General features: G+C 41.0%; 1 protein-coding gene across 1 annotated transcript in view; it reads left to right on the top strand.

The window, feature by feature from the left end:
• The first annotated feature begins 1,296 nt into the window (after positions 1-1,296).
• The window catches only part of LOC122792890, a 210,081-nt gene continuing 186,585 nt past the window's right edge, over positions 1,297-24,792 (top strand). Inside the window, exon 1 of the mRNA XM_044060449.1 lies at positions 1,297-1,513. The gene's annotated coding sequence lies outside the window, so the exon portion shown is untranslated. The remainder of the gene's footprint in view (positions 1,514-24,792) is intronic.

The raw sequence follows: 24,792 nt of genomic DNA, 5'->3' as shown, positions 1-24,792 counted from the left end.
TATCACCTTGATGTGATATAACACTTGAAACAACTAAAATTCTACAAGTACTCGATTTTTCGTTGTAGAATTACAATAACTGTTTTGCTACTGATTGTGGCTGTACAGGCAAAAACACAAATGCCAGCAAGAAATGTCTCACTTTGAAAGTGTGAAAAGGTGGCACCTTTAAGCATGGACTGTACACTGAATGTCATGATTTATGCTTTAAAATATAACCGGATGCTATCATACCTCTCAACTTCTTAGCACAAGAAATCTATACAAAGTCAACTATAACGGGTGACAAAAATAGGGACAACTTTCAAATATTGGTTCTTATAAATGTGGAAAGTTGATAGAACAAAATATGCTGTGTTAGCTAAGCGTCCATTTTCAAACCATATGAAGTCTGAAACTCAAATGTCTATCATTATTTAGTGACTTCAATTTTTAGTGATTTGCCAGAAAACCACTCATTTTATGAAGACCACACCAAAAATATAAGACAAAATTCTGGACTTAAAAGGTATAACTACACAACATTATTTAGAGCCGGTGTAGAGATAAGCCTCATTTATCTTATTTAAAATTTGTTTACCGGGCCCAAATAAATAATGACCAACTTACAGGTTCATTTGGCTTAGAAACTTTCCCGTCTCTGCAGTTACGTGCAAAAATCAGCGCCTGTATAGCGCTCCTTTAAAAAAAATCAATTACTGGAAGCACATCCCCCATCACTGCCACCTTGGAGTTTAAGTTAGTTAAGGTACACGCCCTGGAAAATATATATATTTTTTTTTAATTTCTCGTGCTTGCGATTAACTTATTACCGTTGTAATCGAAGTGTTGATAGTATTATTTTTTTGTATATATCTATATCGTTCTTACTTACCTTGTAGAAACAAAAATACAAACAAAATAGAGTTTTTCCCCCACGAGGTTGGTGGTAATGCTGTTGATAAATGCCAATGAATAACTGAGATACTTTAAAACAGGGAAAGGAAACCTTCGTGCCTTTGATTAGGTTTGGGGAGGCGTCGTTCATTTTTTAATCCGTACTACCAGAGGTAGGCATGTTTTGTTTGTTATTATGAAATGAGTGCTGCACTGGTTTTCCCCTGTATTACGAGGTAAATTCTTACACTCTCTGTGTTGTCTGACTGCTCCGTGGTTGTTATCAAAGGCTCTAGTGGTGTGACTGCAGCGATATTTTGAGAATTGATATTGAGTTGTTACAGTGTTGGTCTTTATGTAGATCAACCAGTTACAAAGCTAGGCGCAAAAATATTTTTTTTTTTTGGGGGGGGGGGGGTACTCATTTTCCACAGAATTCATTAACCCTCTTTTTCCGTATCCTCCTCGAGCCGAAGTGACGGCTGTTCCTGGAAGTTATGGATTCTTGCATCATTTTATAGCGTTTCCTCACAGGTCTGTTCCCTTCACCGGAGCATTAACTTACTACATCTACGTAGTTGGACGCTCGTTGCCACGACTTGACTTGTGTGTTGGCATTATTAATTGTTGTCAAAGTGTATGTATTTCTCTCTTACTGTTGGTATTTGTTGGTTATTCTGATTTTCAGATAAAACATTTAGAAAGTATTTCTAACCCAGTGTGCATGCAAAGTGCTTAGTATGCCTTCTTAGCAACTCAGAGTCTTTGGTTTGTACACGCTTACATTGCGCTGGCTAGACTAACAAACCTACATTTGGGCACGATTTGACGCCTTTGCTAAACATATAAGTTTCTGCTATGCATATTATTAAAGATAGACTTGCATATTTGATTTAAATTCATTTTTCCTTATTTAATTATAACGTTAACTTGCAGTATATTTAAGCTTTAATGAGCATTAAGGTGGGATGAGGGGTGTGGTAATCGCATTGATACAGTTAGTGTCAAATGTCCATGATTGCGCTCTCTCTCAATTTTTTTCTAGTAAATCACTATTAGTCAATAGTAACCATGAGAGCTTAATTACGTTAATGATTTCTTAACTACTTACTAGGCTTTTGATTTGTGAGAAGCTTTAGCAGCCAAGCCATGCATTTCCAGTGAGTTTCTAGTGTTAGTATATTTGTACCAAGGCCCCTGTGTTCTGTGAAAGTCTGTCTGTGGTGAGATAATCCTTTAGTATTGTGTGTCTGATGCATCTTGAGTGACCACATATTTTCCTAACCAAGAAAGCCCAAGCACCTGACCCAACTTGATTGATGACAATATTTCCTAACTAAAAATCAAGGGACAAATTGCAAAAGTTAATCTGCCTCAAAACCTGTCCTCCTTTCAGTGCCTCATATACCTGTTTCCTGCCTCAAAACCTGTCCCTCTTTCAGTGCCTCATATACCCGTTTCCTGGAGCAGGTGTTTGTATTTTCCCATCCATAAGGGACAAACATGTAAAAACTTATGAGTTCCCATTTCATATATCCAGGATGTGCTTCAGTAAAGTAAAATATGTGCCATACTTAATATGGAGATGACGATGGTTCCAGAAAAAAATTGTATTTTCTGTGTAGCATGTCTGCCCCCCCCCCAAACATGCTCTATGTAAGTTGCAATAGACTGAAGTCTGTAAAGTGGGTGCTTCTGCAACTATTTGACTTAAAGATGTGTAGAAGTTCTGCAAGGAGAGTGTCAATAGAGGCTCTGTATACAGGGCAGAGATCTCACCTCAGCACCCTGTAGGACAGTGTCTTTAATTTTCTTGGTAAGGAAATGTGGTTGCTTGAATTGAGTCAGGTGCTTGGGCTTTTTTTGGTGAGGAAAAGCTGTTGTTGCTCAGGTTGAGTTAGGTGCATAGCAAATCAGAAATGTAATGATTGCAGTGTACAGTGGAATGATCACTTTAGATTTGTATGCCATATCCTTTCTAATAAGTTGTGCTCTAAATGACTTAATAGTCAAAACATGGTGGTTGAATGACCAATGATGGGTGTGCGTGTGTACGTTTCGAGGTCCCTCACTATGGTCAGCTTTCAGTGAAGTGTTGTTGCAATAGTTGCATGGGGACATCTTGCTAACCAAAGAATACAGTTATGCACTTTTAGTCATTTAGTTATATGCCTTCTGGATACGGTCCCTTTTCAGGGACAACCAAGGAGTAATGTCTGGTTAAGTGACTTGCTGAAAGTCATGCAATAGACAAATTAGGGCTGAGGGACTTAAACCCTGTACATGGGAGAACTATAGCTTACAGCCTTAACCCCCTGCCCCAACTGCCAGACTTTGCCATTCTTTTTATTGTTCAAAAAATGTAAATTTATTCACGGATGTTTTTGGGTTGGTGTATCCCGTGCAGCTGTGTATAAAAGTGAGAATATGCATGCTTAATGCTCAGTGAATTAAGAACAGGGTAATTTGCACATTCAGTTGTTCTTGTAGGACATTGAATAGTTTAAGATTCACGGTTTTAAAAATTAACACTTTTTTTATATGATGGAATATCTTTATACATATTCCATGTTTAAGCTCTTTATGGATATATCGTATAACTAGGAGGTGAAGTCTTGAGCACTGTTGTCTGATGAGGGCATTAAACATGACATACTTGCTGATAATTCCCCCCAACACATTGTTATTTGGAGTGAAATGGCAATAGCCATGCATTTATTATGCACTGTTCAATAAATACCAAAGTAGGCAAGTCCGGAACATAATCACTAGACCTATCAAAATAACTACCAGTTCTGCTGGATCAATGCAATAAATGCCAAAGCAGATAAATCATGAAAGTAGTGAATCATTAGATTTGTTTAAAAAGGTTAGGCCTTGGAAGGAAATTGGGCCAGTGCAACTACCATCTTGGCTTGTAAAATGAAGCATCAGTCTTAAAATCTTGGAACATTTACAGCTTGTATAAAAAAATAAGCAAATGTCCAGCTGCTTAGACTTTCACCCAGCCTACCTTGGTGTCTGTAAAAGGAACATTGATCAATACTTGAATGACCTATATCTCCTTGAACTCCATCTGTCCAGCTTTATTAAAGCCTCTTCTGATGCCTTTTTTTTTTTTCTAGCTATTTGATAGGAGGTTGCCCATATGTGATAACTTTGGCTAGTGTGTGTCTAGTAAGACCATCTTCAGAAGTGCTCTGAAGTGATAATGCAGACTGGGGAGAAAGCTGCGTGACTAAAAAATGGAGCAACATGATTATGTCCTTGCCATATAAAGGTCCCCATCCACTCTGCTGTTCTCCTTCACATGCCTTTGTACTTGGAGCCATTGCTAATTCCATTCCCTTGCTGATCCGTCTTGCTTTTGTTAAAGTGAACCTGTATCCTGTTTTTGTTTTTCCTGACCTCAGTGTTTTCCAGCACCCAAGCTGATGGAGTTCATGTACTTGCTCCACTTCTGTATAGCACCTGTGATATTTTGTATGCATCATAAAAGTCCAATAAATATGCTGCCCTAAATGACCACACTTTTATCTTTTAGTGCTGCTCCCTCGCAAAGCTTTCTGTAGCTGTGTAGAATTTGAGTCCCATTTGTAAACTCCTGTACTCTACTTTGAGCTTCATTCTGCCCCACCACTGCAGCCTCTTCCCTACAACCAAAATATGGGGTGAATCATGCTGTCCCTGGGCCTTCTGATACAGCTTATTGTTGTGGGGTCCCCTGCTATGCCCCATGGCACCCCTTCCCTGGTTAGGTTAAGGATAAACTCTTTTAAGAACTGTTCCCCTGGGACTACCTGTTGTACTGCTCTCATCTGTTCTAATACATTTCCTGTACACAACCCTTAACCTTGGATGTAAGGCTGCTTGTGACAGTTGCACAAATGACTTGGCATGAATACCCACAGCTGTTCCAGAATTTTGTTCTGTTTGTCTTTGGATATAGTTTTATGAATATATTCCACTTGAAATGAGAATGTGAGTCGGCAATATATTGTATACTTGGGATATTCTGCATTTTGAAACTGATGATGTACTTACATTCACTGCTACAGTATTCTTAATGGATGGGATTCCCTGCTGTGGAAACCCAAACATCTGGTCAGTCTACAAAGACTACTTGTTGCTTTTAAAAGGTACGCCAAACGTCACCCAAACACTCCTTGCATAGTGTAGAGCATAAACGTGATGTTCAGGCCTACCATAATCAGAACTTTACCACCAGTCTGAATGTTTTTTTTACTATTGGTCTGTTTACCTGCATCTGTTTTTTGACAGTTGGGTGCATTTTTATCCTCTACTGACTAACTATGCCTGTTTGCTGACTTCTTTTGCAGTTGCAGATAAGCCCCGTTGGGGGAATTTTTTTTTTTTTGGTGTGTTCTTTGGGTTAATGTCATCCTGGAAAGGTAAATGCCAGTGTGGGAGATGGATTCTCCATAAAGACTGCCACAATGTCTCTCTTTTTTTTTTTTTTTTTTTTTTTTTTTTTTCTTTCTAGAAGCTTCTTATGACCATACGTCTTGGTTTGTCAGGCATTCATTCCGAAAACCCTTTGCCATAGGTTTTCTTCCCTTTCCTTGCATCTTGTGAATCGGTGTCTTAAGCTTCTTGCTAAAGATATTATGAAGGAATCTCCCACTCCCAGGGTCAGCCATTTGGGAAGAAGGTGAAAAAGGTATGACTGGAATCTTCTGCTGTCCAGCCTCTGCCAGGTGTTTCTTCAGAGATTATTATAAACCCAGAGGCTTGCCCAGGTGTATTGTTGGATTTCTGTGCCGTGACTGTTGGAGGCCAGTGAGGGTTTGGCTGGCAGCATGTCAAAAGAAGCTTTACAGGTGTCCATCTCAGATGTTCAGAGAGAACTATAGATTATTTTTTTGAGGGGTCTAGGGGAATTCCTCAATTTTTGGCTGGGGAAGAAGTTCCTACTATGGTTCTTGTCTGCTGTCCTAGGTCTGAGTTTCTTTGAGGGAGACATTCTCTTAAAAGAAACAAAAAAAATTGTTTCTTCTGCTCATAAGGATCCACAAAGTGAGCGGCAGGTCTACTGATTTAATGTCCTTAAAACCTTGAGGGGTTTCCTGGTCCTCCTTGGTCCTCTACTCCTCTTTAAAAGGCCTAGAGAACAGGATTCTTATGAGAATGAGTAGAACAGGTTAGGAATTCATTATCCGAATTGGACTCAAATTCCTCCTCCTGACTGTGGGTCAGAGGAAGAGGAATCTTAGTCCAGATGCTCCTTTTGAGGAAATTTCCCTTGGACACGCACTCTAGAATGATGGATTCTAAGTGGGATTGTGCTCAGTACCTCTATCCATAAGTGGTATGAGTTGCTGCATTTGGAATCCCTTAAACCTGTGGCTATTCCTCCTGTTTTGGTTGCTTTGCTGGATACTTTTTCCAATGCGTCTCATGCACCTGATTCTGTCCCCTGCTCCCAAGAAGCCTGACAGGTTTTATAGTGTGCCTGAGGATTCTTTCCTATATAAATGTACTGCTGCTGACCCCTCTGTCATGTCTGTAGCCTGTGATAAGCCATCTCGATTGCTTCCTTTGCTCAAGTTGTTGCCTTTTGATAAGTTGTTGCCTTTTGAGAAGTATATCAGAACTATGGAAAGGTTGAGTATGAAAGTTTATACTCCTGCTACCTTAGCTTTTAGGGATATTAATTATCAGACCCTTGTATCTATGTATGTCTTTGCTCTTCTTAATTTTTCTGATTTTCCAGACTCCCTGGGTAAAACGTCTGTTTTTTCCTTGCTAGGGACTTCCTCTCAAGTCATTTGTCATTCTATTAAATGCAGTGTGATGCAGCAGATGCCCCTTCTAGGGCTGCTGTTTTTGGCTCCATGATGAGGTATTCTTGGCTTGAGCTTCAACCTCTGATTTTAAAGCCAAGTTGATGGATGCTGCTCTGAATTCTAAGCTTTTGTTTGGGGAAGTCGCTGCTGGTTTGTCACTTCAGCATAAAGGTGAGGTGAGGCCTTACAGGAGCTTAATCATATGTTTGTTTCTCCTTTGCCTAATTTTAAGAGAAACTACCCTGCTAAGCCTGCCTTTGTTCATAGGCAGTCCCTTCCCTTCTACTAAAGGTAGGAAGAGTGGCAAACTGGCTCCACCTGCTAAGGCTACTCAGTTTTCAGGGACTCAGAAGCTTTCCTTTCCAGGCAGACCAGGTGCTGTATTTTCATCTGTCTCTTTTTCTCTTCCTGTTTGGCTTCAGATCACTCATTATTGGGTTCTGTCAATTATTCATTAGGGGTACTTCATGGTGTGGAAATCCCATTGTCCTTTTATGGACATTCCTCAGTCTCCTCAGGAACAACTTCCCTTTTTCCCCAGAGGTTTTTCAAAAATCTCTTGACTCTGGGTACTATTAAAGAGGTGCCTATGTCCCAAGTGGGAAAGGGTTCTACTCAAAACTGTGTTTATTGCCTAGAAAAGAGGGCACTTGGAAACCTATTCTAGACCTCTCTCATCTAAACACTTTTAGAAAAAGTGTCTTCCTTTCGGATGTTGTCCCTTCAGATTCTGTTTCCTCACTTACTACTTCTAATGTCTGTATCTCAAGGATGATTGTCACCGTATTCTGATCCATCCCGTTTTCATGAAGTTTTTGCATTTCTCTGCTTCCTGGCATTTTCAGTTTTCTGCTTTGCCCTTTGGTCTTTCTACTGCCACATAGGTTTTCAAACGCATTGCTCCTGGGATTGCTTTCTGCAGGCTTCAAGGGATCCAAATATTTCCTTACTTAGATGACCTGTTGATTCAGGCATCCTCTCCAGGGACTGTTTTGCAAGATCTCCATTTTGCCATTTCCCTTCTGCAGAGCCTGGGGTTCACTATAAATTTCAAAAAGGCCTCTCTGACTCCTTCTCAGGATCATGTTTTTCTGGGTTGCAGGATTCAGATGGTGACAATACTTGCTTCCCTGCCCCCTTTAAAGGCCTTAACTCTCCTTTCTTTCAAACTCTATGCTTCTTCATTGCCACTAGGGAGTTTCTAAGAACTCTTGGGTGTCATAGCATCCACCATTGTGATGGTCCCTCTGTCCAAACTTAACATTAGAAAAGTTTGGTGGTTTATGAAGTTAGTGTGGCTCCAACATGCACATTTTCTAGTCTTTTACAGGTTCTCTTCTTCCATGTCTCGGACAGGAACTTCAGTGGTGGATTTAGCAGTTTTCTCTGAATCCAGGGATCCATTTTCATCCCCTCTTTCCCTCTCAGAAATTGTTCAGATGCTTTAGACATGGAATATGAGGCAACATCTGGCTCCATAAAAGTATAGGGGGGTGTGGCTGCCTCATCAGCAGAAGGCTGGCATCCATGTCATAGATGCCAGCTCTTCTGGCCTTTCATCCTCTTTTTCCAAGGCCACTCATGGTGTTCGCAGACAATACGATAGTGATGTACATCCGCAAACAAGGAGGAGTGAGTTCTTATCTTTGCTGGTTGGCAGTTCTGGTATGGTATCTTGCTGTCAAGTATCAGGTGACCTTTAGGCAGTTTATATCCCTTCCGGTCAGAACACGGTGGCGGACTCTCTGAGCAGTTCCTTAATTCAGTCCCATGAATGGTTGCTTCACAGGGATGTGTTTCTGGACATTATCCACCAGTAGGGTACTCCTCAAGTGGATCTTTTTGCCTCCCCTTTGAACAGACAAATTCTTCTTCTATTTTGTGCCAGAGTCCCAGGTCCTCTGGTGTGGAAGGTTGACTCCTGTCATTTTCTTGGAAGGGGATGTTTCTTTATGCATTCCCTCCCCTTCCTCTCATTCTGAAAGTCATCTTCAAGATTCAACAGGATGCTCCCAAAATCTTGTTGGTGACTCCCTTTGGTTTGCAACAGCACTGGTTCTCTCTGCCCCTGGCTAGAAGCAGATGTAATCACAAGTTACCTCACAGGATGGATCTCATCATACAAGATAAGGGATCTGTTATCCATCCCCACCTGTCTTCGCTTATGCTGACACCATGAGTGATAGGATTTTGATTCCTCTGGCACCTTTTTTCTGAGGAAGTGCTGCAAGAGACCAAGAAATCTACTACTAGGAAATTCTACGTATCCAAATGGAAGAGGTTTCTATTTGGTGTCTCTTGTTTGTAACCTTGACCTACTTACTGTGTGTTTTCCTTTGGTTCTCTCTGTGCGAGTTGCTCAATGCTGGTTTGGCGTATTATTCCATTAAGGCCCACTTATCGGGTATTTCTGTTTGCCTGACTTTTTTTTTTTTTTCTCCTCCTTTAGCTTCTAGATTTGAAGTTAAACAATTTCTTAAAGGCGTCTGCTATTTCCTTCTTTCACACTTTTCATGGCAGGAGCCTTCCTTCTTCAGTGGAGGCTCATTGTACTAGAGCTGTGGCTTTTTCTGGTGACCCCCCCCCCCCAAGGTCTTGGATACCAATTGTATTCTGGAGGCAGCTGCATGGACTTCTGTGCTTACCTTTACCAAGTTCTACAAGTTGGATGGTATTGCTAGAGCTGGTTTTGCTAGTGCTGTACTTCATGTTTTTTAGGAGGTTGTTCTGCTGCACTTTTCCCCTCCCAAGTTTCCTGTTTAACTTTGGCACTCTCCCTGTTAAGAATACTGCAGCAGGGAATGTAAGGACATGGGTTTTGTTTTGTTTGAAATCATACCATAACTGTAGATGTCTGTCTTCACTGCTGCAGTATTTACTCCCTGCCTCCATCCCCCTAGTCTTTTGCCTTCCTGAATGTACAGGTTACCTCTTGGGTTTCTTGGACTGTGTTCCTACTGGGAAATTCAGTTATGGTTTAATTGTAGGCCTAAGTGTCCTCTTTATGCCCCATGCTACACATGGAGCATTTGGGTGACATTTGGCATACCCTTTAAAAGCAACAAGTAGTCTTTGGAAGACTGGCCGGACTTGAGACTTCCACAGCAGGGAATTCCATCAGTTAAGAATACTGTGGCAATGAAGGCAAAGAAATCTACCCATTATGGTAAGATTTTACACACATGTACTTTCTGCTGTTTGCAAGCTAAGACAAATGCCCATATTAAACAAATATTGCTTGTTCCCCCAACTGACTAAGTAAACCACTCGTTGTCTGAAGTAAATGGAATGTCTTGATATGTTTTTTGTCTCCCTTCATACCACCAGTCCACATTGTCTATCAGCTGCTTACTCCCACCCTCAGACTTGTAAACCACCCTACTTTATGCCTCCCTATGCTTACAAATCTGACCTAAACAAACTTGATAGTGGTTATAATAAGATAGCCAAATTTGCTTCAACCTTTCCCATCAAAATACATCACTGTGAATGCCTAAAACTCACTTGGCTAGAACTGCCACTACTTCAACTCGATCAAATATCACTAACTCACAAAATAATACATAACTCTGAAAACACCCAAGCCCTACAAAATCTTTTGCAACCCTATACAACCGCCAGGCCCTTGAGGTCTAGCACACACGACCTCCTCAAAGTAACCACATATAACAATGAAGCTGGTAAGTCTTATCTATAGCCACTGTATAGCAAAAACCTTGAACTCCTTTCCCGCCCACATAACTAACGACAAATCCCCATCACAGTTCAAGAAACTTGTTAAAACTCACTTTTTGAATAATCGACTGTGCTCCTATATCCCCTGCTAATGTCTCATTAGAACACTTCACCTAACTTAAGTACTCTGCTAAGTCAACCAATCATAGTACTGTACCCACTTAGGACTGTTAATCTACTGCTCATCCCATCTCTCCAGGAGTTAGGGAAACTACCCCAGCAATGTTGAGCTCTCCATAAGCAACTTAAAACCAGGAGAAGACGTGTTGTAAATCCATTTATCGCGAGCATCATCTGCTCTCTGAGCCTTATTCTACATCTCTTTTTACTCCTACTATATCACAAGAATCCTAAACTTAGGATACATTCATTCTCTACAATATATATTCATTCATTCTCTACAATATATATTAAATTTTAGAAGATATTCCTATCTGTTAGTTAATACGTGTCCGTCTCTTCTATGGAAATTGTTTGTCAAAAGTCTGTCCTTAAAACTTTTTTGTAAAAAAAATTGTTCTCTTAGAGCTTTTCTCCCCAGGCCTACACTGAAAATGGACTTGTAATCCAGTTGGACACTCCCAGTCAACAGATGTAAAGTAAAATAAGTGTTTTTAATGGGGCAAGTTGTGGAACACAGTATTTGGGAGCTTGGTGCATTTCTCTTTTTTTTTTTGGGGGGGTGGAGTTTCCATCTTGTGACCTACCATCCTATTTATAGACCTAATGGTATGCCATGAGGGGTAGGTGTGCAGTGGAGATGTGAGGTTTCCCCCTGCAGCAGTTGTCTCCACTTTATTCCTCCTTGTTGATACGCCAACAGATAATGCCGCCTTGAAGCTTCCAACAGGGATAGGGACAGGTGATGCCCTGTAGGTCTGCCCCACCCATTATAGTACTACCCATCCTTTCCTTCCAATCTGTCAAATGTCTGAACTGCTAATTGAGTCCAGGTTGTCTGCTACCACAGTGGTAGTTTGAGTATGCCTGTGGTGTCCCTCTTACCACTTGAGAGAAGAGGATTCCCAAATTTGTGATTGTCTCTTAAGTATTGTTCCTTGGTTGTTGCATTATGCAGTATATAATTTGGAGTGAGCAATGGATTAATATTGCACCTTTTCTGTGTTTGAGTCATGGTATTGCTATGCAGACTTCATTCTTCAGAGATGTGCAGATATCTGCATTACTCTAATTACTACCTGTCTAATTCCCTCCTCTTGGATATCTTGCTTATGAAGTGCTTTTTCAAATTCTAAATCCAACCAATCTGCACTACTCCCTTCTGCTTTCTTGATAATATGCATATTCTAAGTATTGATCTACCTGTTATGACTCACTTTGTCCCTGAACTTTGAAAACTGGTCCTGTCTTGAGAGATGTCCTTTTTAACTAGACTTCTGTTTTGGAGCCCCCACCCATGCTTCCCAGGTAGTCTGTGAAAATGGGCTATAGTTTGTGTACCCTGCTCCCATGCCATACTTGACTCCTGGGTGCTTCAAGTTATGCACCTGATGGCTGACAAGGTAGGAGTATATTTCTGCTAAATAAAATGGTGTACCAGACATCGTTTCTATCTAGGTGTCTGTGTCTCTTAAATCTCTAGCATGCAGTGGATCTGAAAAGAAATTTCCTTTTCTTGGCCTTTCTCTGAGATGGTTCCAAGTCCCAGATACTTCACTAAAATTAGTGCAAGCTATGTACAGGGACCCTATGACACAAGTAGTTTGTTTGGACTTTGTTCCCAGTTACAGTTGGTTTTCAGCAGGGTTTGGCTCTGAGCCCACTGCTACTCATACTGGTGATGGACTACATTGACAAACACGATGGAGGGGACAATTCAGTGTTTTATGTGGACGATGTGGCACTAGAAATAGACTGAACTGGGACTTCAGGAAAAGAGGACTGGAGTACAAAGCTGAAGATTTGGGATAAAACTGTATAGAAAAGACAGTTATCATAGCAGCAAATGGAGGAAGATCAGAAAAAGCTAAAAAATGAGACAGAAGGGAAAAATTAAACAGGGTCACAGATTCAAGTATCTTGGGGGGTGTTTGAGGAGGGACCTCTGAATGAGGAGGTCTGAGCTAGAATCAGAGGTGCTGCATGCAACTAGCAGTATATCAGGGGTAGTGTGTTTCAGAAGAATGCCGGAGAAGTTGAAAACTAAGGTGTATAAAACAGTGGAGCAACCATTACTTTTTTATTGAACAGAAACCGAGGCAGCAAAGAAAGCAGTTGAGGAAGCTAGCCAAAGTGCTGGAGATGGATTGGATTGTATTAGGCATACTTTGGCACGGGTAATAACATCCAAGCAGAAGTCAGAGTTGCTCCAGTTGCGTCAAAGAACAGACTATGTTGGTTTGGGAACATGTGTAAGAAAACAGATGTTCATGATTTGATTTTGGGAGCAACAGGAAGTAGGCATGACATCCTCATTTCCTCTTGCCAGGAGGTGGATGAATTGCGTGAGACTACCTGTGACAGTGAGATATGGCTGTGGAAGAAGGCAGGAAAGTGGACAAATGACTGAATTTAGAGAAGTGGCAACAACTGACGCAACACCTTGATCACTTGTAGAAAAAAGGGGAGGGGCTGTGTAGTATTTTGAACAAACCAAAATATTGCTAATTATACTTGTATGTTACTTGCATTAGGGTGATCAAGAGACATTTAAGCAGTTTTTAAGCCTTAATCTTTCTGTAGGTTATATATTTAATCTTTCTGTAGGTTATATATTTAATCTTTCTGTAGGTTATATATTTAATCTTTCTGTAGGTTATATATTTAATCTTTCTGTAGGTTATATATTTAATTCAGTAGTAAACTCCCTCTTGCACGTTCTCCCTTTTAACGGACACTTCTTTAACCGACCACATTTTTGTCAAGATGTTTTTCTTGCCAATTCTAAGAAAGTTCAGTGCACTGTACTCGGACACGATATTACTTCGTCCAGAAAGTAAAGTTAAATAAGAGTGCTGATAATTGATACAACACACATACATATTGTTTTAATCTGATTTACAACCTATAAATGCTATTTTGTAGGCTTTTGGATTACCAGCCATTTGTTTATCCAGTCTAGGGTCCAGTCCCAGTGAGACTGGAGAGTCTACTGTATGTATAACCAGTAAATCTCTATTTCACTTGATAGACTTCAAAACCTGGATATGTATATTCTAACGCATTGTTATAGGTAACTACTTATGGGTGATGTCAAAAGTGAACATTTGACTCTGTTCTGAGTCATCTAATGGCTCAAGTTTAGTCTTTGACACCTTGACACAGAATTCCCAAAAGTTGTATGTCTCTGAATGATCTTGTTGCTGTAACTTCACCCTTTGAGAAATTGTTCATAGCAGTTAACTGTTTTGCATGTTTTCATTGTTTTTTGTTTTATCGATAAAGGTAGTTTTGAGTTTGTTCTATACTAATATTTTCAGTTCTTTATGCTTGTATTGCTTAAACATAATAGAATCATGATTCAGATGTCTGTCCCAGTATAACAGTTTCTTGCTAACCTTGTACAGACATGGCTTGGCTTATATCTACGCTTGCTCTTCCTTTGTAAAACCAACAGACTTGGCATGCCTGTCATACTAACATTACTGTTTGCTCAACTGAGAATAAGCCAAGCCAATCTTCATAGGTTTATACTAGGCTATCTGCCCTAGGGCATTTATAAGCTTAGCCAGAGTGTGTTTGGCTTTCGCCACCCATTTTAAATTAATTTTGCTATGCCCTTTTTCGAGGTTAGTATACTGTGCCTCTGTCTAATAGTGACACAGAAGTGATACCCGGGGTAAACCCTACGATCTCCCATCCACTCGTCAAGATTCCTCTTGAAGAGAGTCGATGAGGGACTCTGCCTAACCTGGACTGGGATTTTATTCCAGAGTGAAGGGAGCCTCTGGGTTATGAATCTCTGTTCCTCCAGCATGTCCTATCTAATTCAGTGCTGACGTTCAAGTCTCTCGAGTGCTTAGCTCAATGGGATTTGGATTTTCTGAGGTGCAGCATGTCCATTAATTCCGGGTTGGACATGGCTTTATATGTCAGGCACAGATCGCCTCTGAGCAGGCGGTATGCCACTGAGTAGAGCTGGAGTTTCTTTAACTGGGCAGCATATGGCATCTGTTTGAGCCCTTTGATCCTCTTGGTGAGGCACTTATGGGGTCTTTCCAGTTGCTGCAGGTGTCTGGTAAGGTACATCCCAAAAGGGGCATTGTACTCAACTATGGGCCTGATGAGGGATGAGTAAAGAGGCACGATGACCTCCCCTGATCTAGATGTGAATCCCTTCATGATTAGGTGGGCTATATAAAATGTTTTTCTAACTACTTTGGCCACGTGGTTGTCAAATGAGAGATTGCTATCAACTTGGGTCCCCAGGTCCCTAATTACTTCTTCTGTACTTAATGGATTACCACCTATGTGGTAATTTGTGGGCACTATTTTTTTTTGCCAAGGGGATGACTATACACTTTTTGGCGTTTAGCTTGAGGCCATGGCTCTGGCACCAGTTGTCTGTTTCTATGAGGCCCTTTTGGAGGATGCTTTTGTCGGCTGGAGAGTCGATTATGGTGCCCAGTTTGCAGTCATCTGTGAACTTGGTCAGCCACAGTCCTTCCGTGTTGGCCTGTACCTCCGAGAAATATATACCGAACAAGAGAGGTCCCAGGACTGAGCCTTGTGGGATGCCACTTGTAACTGGTTTGGAGTCTGACATGGCTCCAGCAATTCTAACCATGTGGGTTCTGTCCTTGAGCCAGTTTGCAACCCATCTAGTGACATAGGGGTTTATATTTAAGCTGGTGAGCTTCTCTATAATGCCCGAGTGGGGTATTGTATCGAAGGCTTTTGCGAGGTCCAGGTAGGCTGTGTGGACCACCTTCCCCTCGTCAATGGCCTTGGTGACTGTTTCAAAGAAATCCAACCAGGATCTGCCCTTAACAAAGCCGAACTGGGTAGGATCCAGTGTCTGTAGGTCCCCAATATCTTTATTTATGAGGTCCATGATGATCCTTTCCATAGCTTTGCAGACCAAGCTAGTCAGGCTTATGGGGCAATTAGTTTCCAGGATCCATTGAGGCACCACCTTTTGTAGAGAGGGACAACTGTTGCTGTACGCCACTCAGTACCTATCTTGTTGTAAGGCTGAGATTGAACAGTAGTTTTATGTTTGGGTTTAGCTCTTCTTGGAGTTCATGTAGGACGCAGCCTGGGACACCGTCTGGTCCCATTGATGCTGTGTTTTTTGCTTTGGAGAGGGCAGCTCTTGCCTGAGTATCTGAGATGTCTGGGGGGCAGCACTCTGCTGGGATAAATATTTGCCCTTTTGGTGGGGAGGGGGAGTTTGCACTGAACCTGTCGGCTAGGATGTTGGCAATGTCTGTGGGTTCGGTGTATTTTTTGTCATTTTGAACTAATTCTGAGCATATATGGGAATTCCCACCCAGGTTCCTAACATAACTAAAGAAGGCCTTGTGATTATCCTTAGTGTCCTGTGCAATTTTTCTCTCGAAGCTGGCCTTAGAAGATTTTGAGTGCCCGTAGTTTTTTGCTAATACTGATCAGAGATGCCTTCCCTTTTTGGGATTTTATCATGTGGTAGCTTCCTCCTTCTATTGTATAGTTTGTTTATGGCTGAGGTCCACCAGACAGGACGTCTGCCTTTGGAGGATTGGGTCTTGGTTTTATTTGGGATTGCATGATCCATGCATTCCTGAAGGTGTTCATAGAATGCGTTTATAAAGGATTCTGCGGTCTGGGCCGTATTTTCCACAGGCCCGGGGGCTTTGAAGGATTCCGCCTCGGTTTTGAGGAGTGTGAAATTTGCTTTAGAGAAGTTTTTCACTGCGGTTTTCAGGGCAGGGGGTGGAGTTGAGATGTGAATATCCAGTGAGATTAGTTTATGGTCTGATCTTACCAGTGAGGGATACACTTCTGGTCTGGAGCATAGTCCCCATGTTGGTGATGATCAGGTCCAGTATGTTTTCCCCTCTTGTGGGAGTGGTAACAAATTGTTTCATAGCATTTTGAGTTTATAAATTCTAGGAACCTTTGTGATAGGGTGTTGGAGATAGAGTAAAGCTCCCAGTCTGTGTTTGGGTAGATGAAGTCACCCAATATAATTGTGTTTGGAAAGACCTTCATATTTTCCAGTGTTCTCAGGAAGGCCGAGTGGGGTTCCTGGGTTTGGGAGGGTGGTCTGTAGCAGGCTATAAACTGGAAGGCAGTTTTACCCACTGTTTGTTGCACATGGATGGTCTCTGATGCTTCATGCTGTGCCACCAACCTGGAGGTGTGGGTATCTTTGACGAATATTGGTACTCCCCCTCCTTTTGTGGTTCAGTCCAAGTTTTGGGGCCGGAAAGCATGGTATGAGGTATAACCTGGTAGTGCTGGGGTGCTCTCGGGAGCCTTGAACCAGGATTCTGTTACTGCACAGATATCTGTTCTCCATGCTAAGGAGAGTTTCGAGTGTGTGCTTCTTTTGGTTTAGACTTCTGGCGTTGAGTAGCATTACTCTTAGTTTCTTATCCCTTGTGACACCTATGGAGGTGGGTTTGTCTTTTGAGCCTTGCCTAAAAAAAGGCACTATGGGGGTAGCAAGAGCCTTTGCCAATATCCGAAAGCCCAGGGGTGACAGGTGCAAGCTGTCCCTAGTGAAGCATCATGGCTTGTTGAGCATGTCATCCCAGGCTGACAGGCATTGGATCCCCTTTGAATGATACCAATACTTAAGCCAATTGTTGAAATTGATCATCTTGTCTTCATATTGTGGCATCATTCTTGGTGAAGATGCTACTCAGGGTCAGGGTCATACTGGCCTGGGCTACATGCTCAGAGAGCTCCTCTGTCTCTTTTCATGTATCCAGGGAGGTACATCTCGGGTCATTCACACCAGCATGGACAATGACTGAGTCATATTTGTACTTGCCTTGGAGTGACCAGAGTGCTTGTGTTGTGTGGCGGATCCTAGCGCCCGACAGGCAACTCACCGTGACCTTCTCCTTGTTCAGCCTGGTGAGCGGGACGTCCGTGTGCCTGACGATAGTCGCCTATTACAAATGCATCAGGTGTGTTTAGCCATAAGGGCTGTGCTTTGTGAGCTATGTGTTGCACGTGTTTTGTTTTGGGGTAGCGGTTGCTTGGGTGTCTGCTTTGGAGGTCTCTGCTGCTTAGGCAGATTTTTATTTAGAGCCTCAGAGTATGTTTGTGTGTGTTTGTTTGTGTTTGGTTTTCTGTCATGGTAGGTCTATGTGAGACTGGAATTGTAGTGAGTGTGGTTTCCTTCTCCTTCTGACTGGTTTCACCAGTACTGAGTTGAGAGAGCTTTGCCTCCAGTATGGCTATATGGTTGCATCTCTCTCATGTGTTGGAATTTGTTGGGAGGAGGAGAGGGTTGTCTGTGTACATGAAGCAGTTGTAACATTGCCTCAAGATTCCCAGATTCACCAGCTGGACTGGAGAGGAGATTGACAACTGACCTTTGGACATGCTAGGAGGGTATTGGGAATTTCTTTATAATTGAAAAAAAAAGGGCCAATGGGGAACAAGGCACTCAAGGGGAGTTTGTGAGGGTGTAGTGCTTTTAATTATTTAGTGCTGACTTATATAATTGCTTTAGTGAGCAAGTGCCAGGTATCTTAACCATTATTACTACATTTTAGTATTTACTGAAAGTTTGCGTAGCATTCTACCGTTTCCCAATGGTGCAGGTGGTGGTCCAACATCTTGCAGTGTTGTCTCTCTAATACTGACCAGCATCTTGCAGTGTTGTCTCTCTAATACTGATAATCGCCTGTCTGAGTTTGCAGTCTCTCCAATGATTTTTTCAACTGAAAATTTTTCCACTCTACTATTGATCTCTGGCACAAGTCTGAATTATCATGAATTAAGATTTAAAATTCCTGACTTCCAAATTGTACTCATTTCTGTGCTCAATGTAAACTTCTGAAATTTGGTAGTAAAGTCCTAGAATACGGAGGATAACCAAAAATGTGGACCTCCATATACCAATTCTGAGATTGCAGTTTCTGGTAATATTCCATTTTCTCTGAAGTAAAGTAATTTCTGAACTTTGGGGGGTTCAGGGGGATTTGTTCCCCCTTGCAAGAAGAAAAAAAAAAAGCATAAGGTGAACAGCAATACTGGACATTCGCTGTTCCTTTATTGTTTGGGAGTGGGGGTTATAATTTCAGAGCTTGGATTTGAGTCTCAGAATTTAAAATCTGAAAACGTAGTAGGTCTTAAATGCACTTTTCAGTATGACTGGTGATCAGTACAACATTGCTTGTGGTTATCTTTTAGTGTAACCACTTCTGGAAGATTATTGTCAACTTTTGCAAAACTTCGTTTGGTGCCATAAATTTTGAAAAATGTTGGCCAAAACTACCTTTTGGCAAACATCCAAGGAAAATTTATTTTTTTTTTAGGTGCAAGCCTTCCCTCCCAAATGTGTGTATACCAAATCTGAGGTCACATAATGGAGAAAGAGGCAAGCTTAATGGTTGAAAGTAGTTTCATCAAAAGTACTTTGTTTTACAGCTGCCCAAACTACCTTTGGTGGCCTACTATTTGAATATCTCCACATATCGAGCCATAATCTCTGAATTGGGAGGGACATTAATTCCTGCTTTATCCCTGCAAAAGCTTAGAATTTCAAGAGGTGTCCACTCTCTCTCATTGAGGATTTTGTTTCATACTGCCTACTTCACAGCTTTGCACTGCTTTTACTCACTCGGCTCTGTCATTCCAGGTCATTATATCACACAACTTGTGTACATTTCTTTCCTTTTATACTTAATGGGATACAGTGTAAAATGAAGTTTGCATGTGTTTGTATATATAGAGTGTGTATATTTAGCCGTTTTAACACTGTTGCTGTTTCTCAGTTGAGTGACCAAACCAAAACCTCCAGCAAGTGCTTCATGTCCCTGCCCAAGTAGCTGACACACGCACACTCTGAGGTTTGATTTATATACACACACACACACACACACACACACACACACACACACACACACCTGGGAAAGGCTGGCACAGGTTTACTAGCTATGTTCCCTTTTGTAGAGACTTTGAGGTAGTTATCACTGCCGCCAGACACTCCTTATCAGCTAGTTTAAGGCCCTTAACAAAGGATGTCCAATCTTACTGTGTAATGTTACTAGCAATACAAATGGTAGTTTGACCAAGAGCAATTCTGTTGGGAGTGGCCCACAGTGTCACCAAAGAAATATGCAAGCACTCGGAGCTTAAATACCTCTAGACTAGCTACAATGAAAGGTTTTAAATGTATTTGAAAGAAAAAGACAATACTACATATATATTTACAGTGGCATTAGAGTTCAAAATCGCAGGAAATATTTAAAACTGCATTCTTGGACAGTCTCAAGAGAAAAATATCTAAGCTAAGCTTTGCTATCTTCCTGACTATATTTAAGAAAATTACTATACCCTAGTACACTTACCCGTGGTGGTGGTGCTGCAGTAGCGTTGTCTCCTCACAGTAAGACGCTGTCTGGTTCGATTCTCAGCTAGAGCGTAGTCTGCGTGGAGACGTGCATGAATGGGCGTACCTTCGTTGAAGGTTGTGCGTCAGGCCTGGCAAGCTGGTACATAAAAATCAACTGCCAATCATTAGCAGACTGGAGTTCTGCCGTGGCGACCCCTAACCGGGAAAAAGCCGAAAGACACAAACTGTACCCTAGTACACTTAATTAAAGCAGCAAGGCAGATGTGGTGGGTCGATTTTGATGTTGTCAGATCCAAGACAGAATGCGGTTTCTTAAATTAATAGCTCAAATATTACTGTTGGGCTAGCTTGCAGAATGACATTTCTTGTCATCTGACTCCCTAGTTCCCAGGCTCACAACAACCATTGATGGCAGCTGGTAGCGTTTAGTATCTACCTGTGAAAATACATAGACTTTTCAGATCTTTTGGCAGATGGAAGTTGTAAAACAATTTACATTTCTCCACATTTAAAGACCATACAGGAAACTTCTCAGCACAGATATTCTCTCTGCTGCCATAAAGTAATTTGATTTCAACTGTTTTTCTTAAGTTAACCTCCTGTATTCCAGTTTCCACTGTTCAGATGTAGTTGTATTAGTGCATGCACATTTTGTTTTTATTTTGGTAGTGTACACTGCGGATGCATTTCAAGCAGCAGTTTGTAAAATACCTCTTCAGTGCACGTCTGTACAGACCATCTTGTGCCATACAGTTCTAATACATTTGTAACAAAAACCTCTTGTTGATATTCACTGGTGGCATATGATTTACAAAATTCCAGATAGCAGAGTTGGCAGTATCCCTATGTTTATTTTATTTATGACATTTGGAGAAAAACTGCATTACAGTACAGAGGTGGCTACCCCAAGGTAGTTACAATATTTACAAGGGTTTCTACCATACAGCATCATTGAAGTGGTAGAGCTTACAGCTACAAAGCTACTATACAACAATGTCCGTGAAGTGGTACAGCTATAAAATGTAATAGAATAAGCAAAATGACAAATGTGATTTTTAGAGGCAGCAAAGATCTTGTATTCTCTTCTTAATTTAACTTATGGAGTGCTAATAAGGGAAGAGAGGGTTAGCATTAGAGAAGGTATAGCAGTTGCAAATCCAGTTAGACTATATTTTGGAGGGCAGTTTTGAATTTGAAAGGGTGTTGTTCAGAACGTACAGAGGAGGGGAGATCATTCCACTGTCTGGCCATAGTCCAGGGTATGGAAATTTACCAGCTGGAAGGTTTGGTTTATGGACTTGTAAGTTTTGATTTTCTGAGCGTAATGACCTAGTGGGGGAGTAAGGGGTAAATAAGAAGCTGAGTGCAGTGAAGTCTTGTGGTTTGGTATATTAGTCTGAGAGGTAGTTAGTTGGAGGTGTAGCAGGAAATGTGGGAATTTGAGCCAGTGGAGATGCCTTAAGGCTATACACTAGCAGCAGACAATAATAATCTTTTTTATTATGAAGAAAAGCATGTTTGTGGGAGACCAGACAATTATAAAACTGTCTCCCCGATTTTACAGAAATCAATATTCTTTTTCTTTTAATAGCAATGTTGAAACCATTATAAGACTGCCATAAACAAATTGAAGTAGTACTGCAGTATTAATTATGCTAATCGAGACTTCATGACTGCTTGTTTTATAGAATTTCAAATGATGCTCCTATTCCACATTCCATGATGTAACATTCTACATGGAACGACATTGTATACAGCTGTCAGCACTTGCTTATACTTTTGGCATACACAGTCTTTACAGTCATTTAAAAAAATAGACATGTTTTCACTGAAAGTAAGACTATCTTGGTGGAACAAAAATGTATTCTGAATTACTGTGAATAATCGGTAATATGTTCACTACTATGTCATTTTTCACATTCCCTGTTATGCAGATTGTCATATTAAAAATTCTGAAACCTGTTTTCATCTACTGAACTATATTGATAGAAATCTCTCTCATATTCAAGTTTGTTTATTTTTGTTAACCGGGAAGGTCCGACTGGACGAGGTCCATTTTCAGCGGAGGCCCAGGGAGAAACTCCACTTGCATTAAAAAATAGCACATTACAGCAATACTTGCATCGAAAATGGCACATTACAGTCCTACTAATATACAACTTGTAGAAAAGGCATTTGTTCTACAAATATTATCTAGTGAGAGATGGAAGGCAATACAGACTATTCAGATTAGTAAAATATTTACATATGTACATTCTGTAGTGAGAAACGGAGTATAACACTACTTTGTCAGGGGATCACATTTGGAAGAACCATGCTTACTGGGCATAAACAAAAGGGAGGTAGAGTGCAGAGGTAGCAGAGCTTAGGATTATGTGACACATGGACAGAGCTAAGAGCTTATGAGATGGGCCTTAAGGGTGTTTTTGAATTGAGTGGTATTTGCTGCAGCAGTCACGGATGTGGGGAGATTATTCCAAGTTTAGCTATAATGTGTTAAAATGGGGCTTTGCCGGCTGTGGTGTTAGCTGAGGTAAGTGAGTGATTTATTGGCTGAGCGGAGTGGGCAATTCGGAGTGTAGTTGATCAGCAATTGCTTTAGTGCGGGAGTTTTGTCAGGTTGTTTTAGGTTATTGTAGGCTATGACAAGTTGGTGATAGAGTAGTAGCTGTGGAAGTTCAAGCCACTGGAGCTTCCTAAGAGGTAGGCAGTGATGGGTTCTGAATGGGAAATTTGTAGCAAACTTGGCAATTTTGTTATAGCAGGACTCAAGTTTGTCTAGTTCCGATTTCCTGACATAAGTGATGGGACTGGATACATTAGTGTAGAGAGAAGGTGGGTTTGAGCTAGTGTGACTTTTAGCCTGATATATAGACAAAATTAGCCTGATATATAGACAAAAAAAATGTTCTATCAGAAGGAACCCATTTTTGGTATACTTTTTTATAGTTTGAGAGATATGGATGTTACAGTGGAGGTTGTGGTCTATTTTGACATCAAGGAGCTTGGTGTGGAGGGAGGGTGAAATGACGGTACCATTATTGGAATAGATAGAGAAGGAAAGTGGAGATGTTTTTTGATTTGTTTGGGGTGCATAGAAGTAGTTCTGTTAGGATTTAAGATGTTTAATATTGGTGATCCACCTTTCTACTGTGGCAAATGATTCCTGGGTGAGCTGCTGTAGGCTGAGCAGATTAGGATGGAATTATCTGCATACTGGATTAATGAGGCCTGCAGGGTAGAGGTATGTATGTAGGTTGTTGAAGATAGAATAGTAGGCGCAATATAGAGCCTTGGGGTACAAGAACGATGGTTGGGAGTAGAGGTGATAAATCTCCTTGCCACTGGACAGCTTGTTGGTGCTCTGAAAGGTAATTTTTAAATCTATTAATAGTGTTAGGGGTGAAGGCTAAAGAGGTTAGAGTATCTATTAGTATGGAGTGGGAAACCATGTCAATTGCTTTTGAGAGGTCAAGGAATATAGCAGATACAAGTCTTGTTATTCCTATGCTGGTTAACCAGGTAAGGTGGTATAGGGGGCAAGATAGGCTGATATGCTTCACCTTGGCTTTTAATTATAAATTCTATGCAGTACCCTTTGCCTTAGCGACAGAACACTTGGGAAATTCTCTTGTACTTTCTATAAATGCTGCGGACCCTCTGAGCGGCATTCTACAGAGTTAATCTGCAGACTGTACAGTATTAAGAGTTTGAGAGTTAATAACCTTGTTTCTTGCAGGTAATTCACACCAAGCAGTTAACACCTTCTCTGGGACTAATTTTAATCGTAAAATAGTAATTATGGCTATAAGCATGAAAAACATTTTTAAGATTCTTCCTCCCAATCCAGAAAAAAGTTAGTTAACCCTGCCCATTGAGAATGATTTAGCTTTTTTGGAGTGTGACTACTCGACAACTTTTGGATCATTTCCAGTTAACTGTGAATGGCACCAGCATTATCGGGCATAAACATTCTAGATGAGTGTGTACATGCCCCCTTTAGACACGAGGGTAAAATCCAGTGCCATGCTATTTTTGTAGCACTACACTGCACATTGCAGTCAGTTCTTGGGTTATCAAATTCATGGATTCAAAATAAGATCTCTAGGAGCTTGCACAATCTTCCTAAGTTCCCAGATACTTTACTGCCCCATAAGCAGGAATAATAACTGCCAAAGAAATGATATAGTTCCAAGATCTTGTGAGCAAGCCCTTTTAAAAAAACAATGATATACCCAGGAGGCATTTTTCCCAGCTGAGTTAGGAATGTCTATATTATGTTAGTGAGCATTATGAATTCTTCCGGTATAGCAACTGTATGCCGAATAGCAGGAATAACAAAACCAGTGTAACAACCAAGACGAGTTTATAAGTAGCCGGAGTAAGCTTGACTTCCACAGATGTAGAAGTACTTGTGTAATGCTGCCATGTCCTGTCCTCCAGCCCCATCATAAATGTTCCAAATAATGTTACAAGTACAAATTCCGGCAGTGTGTTCCATTTTTATGACGGCAAACAAATCTCCAGCAATCATTGCAAATTGAAGCTGCATTACAGTAAAGGAGGTAGAAACAGGTTTACTTTGTCTTGGCAACAAAAATAAGACTAAATACAATAAGAGGCTCGGTCAGTCACATCTGTAGGAATTAATGGCATAGCCCCATGTGAAGTAGGAGTATGTGCACAGACTCTGCACTTACCTACAAGGGTGTGTTCATATATATGCAAGGCAGCAGTAAAAGTATTAAATAAAGGATGCCATTCGGGTGGTGGTGCAGTTTTTATCAAGCGCTTATCTCAATTTAACAGAATGAGAATGTCTGGGAAATGATTCAGCAGGATTTCAGAGAAATTGTAAACGAGAATGTTGGGTGTGCAGTTCATCACTCAAATGAA

Source organism: Protopterus annectens, chromosome 2.part0, assembly GCF_019279795.1.
Source record: "Protopterus annectens isolate FY-2018-M chromosome 2.part0, PAN1.0, whole genome shotgun sequence".
Classification (NCBI taxonomy): domain Eukaryota; kingdom Metazoa; phylum Chordata; order Ceratodontiformes; family Protopteridae; genus Protopterus; species Protopterus annectens.
Note: the sequence above shows the minus strand (reverse complement) of the source record. Positions and strands in the feature narration are given on the sequence as shown.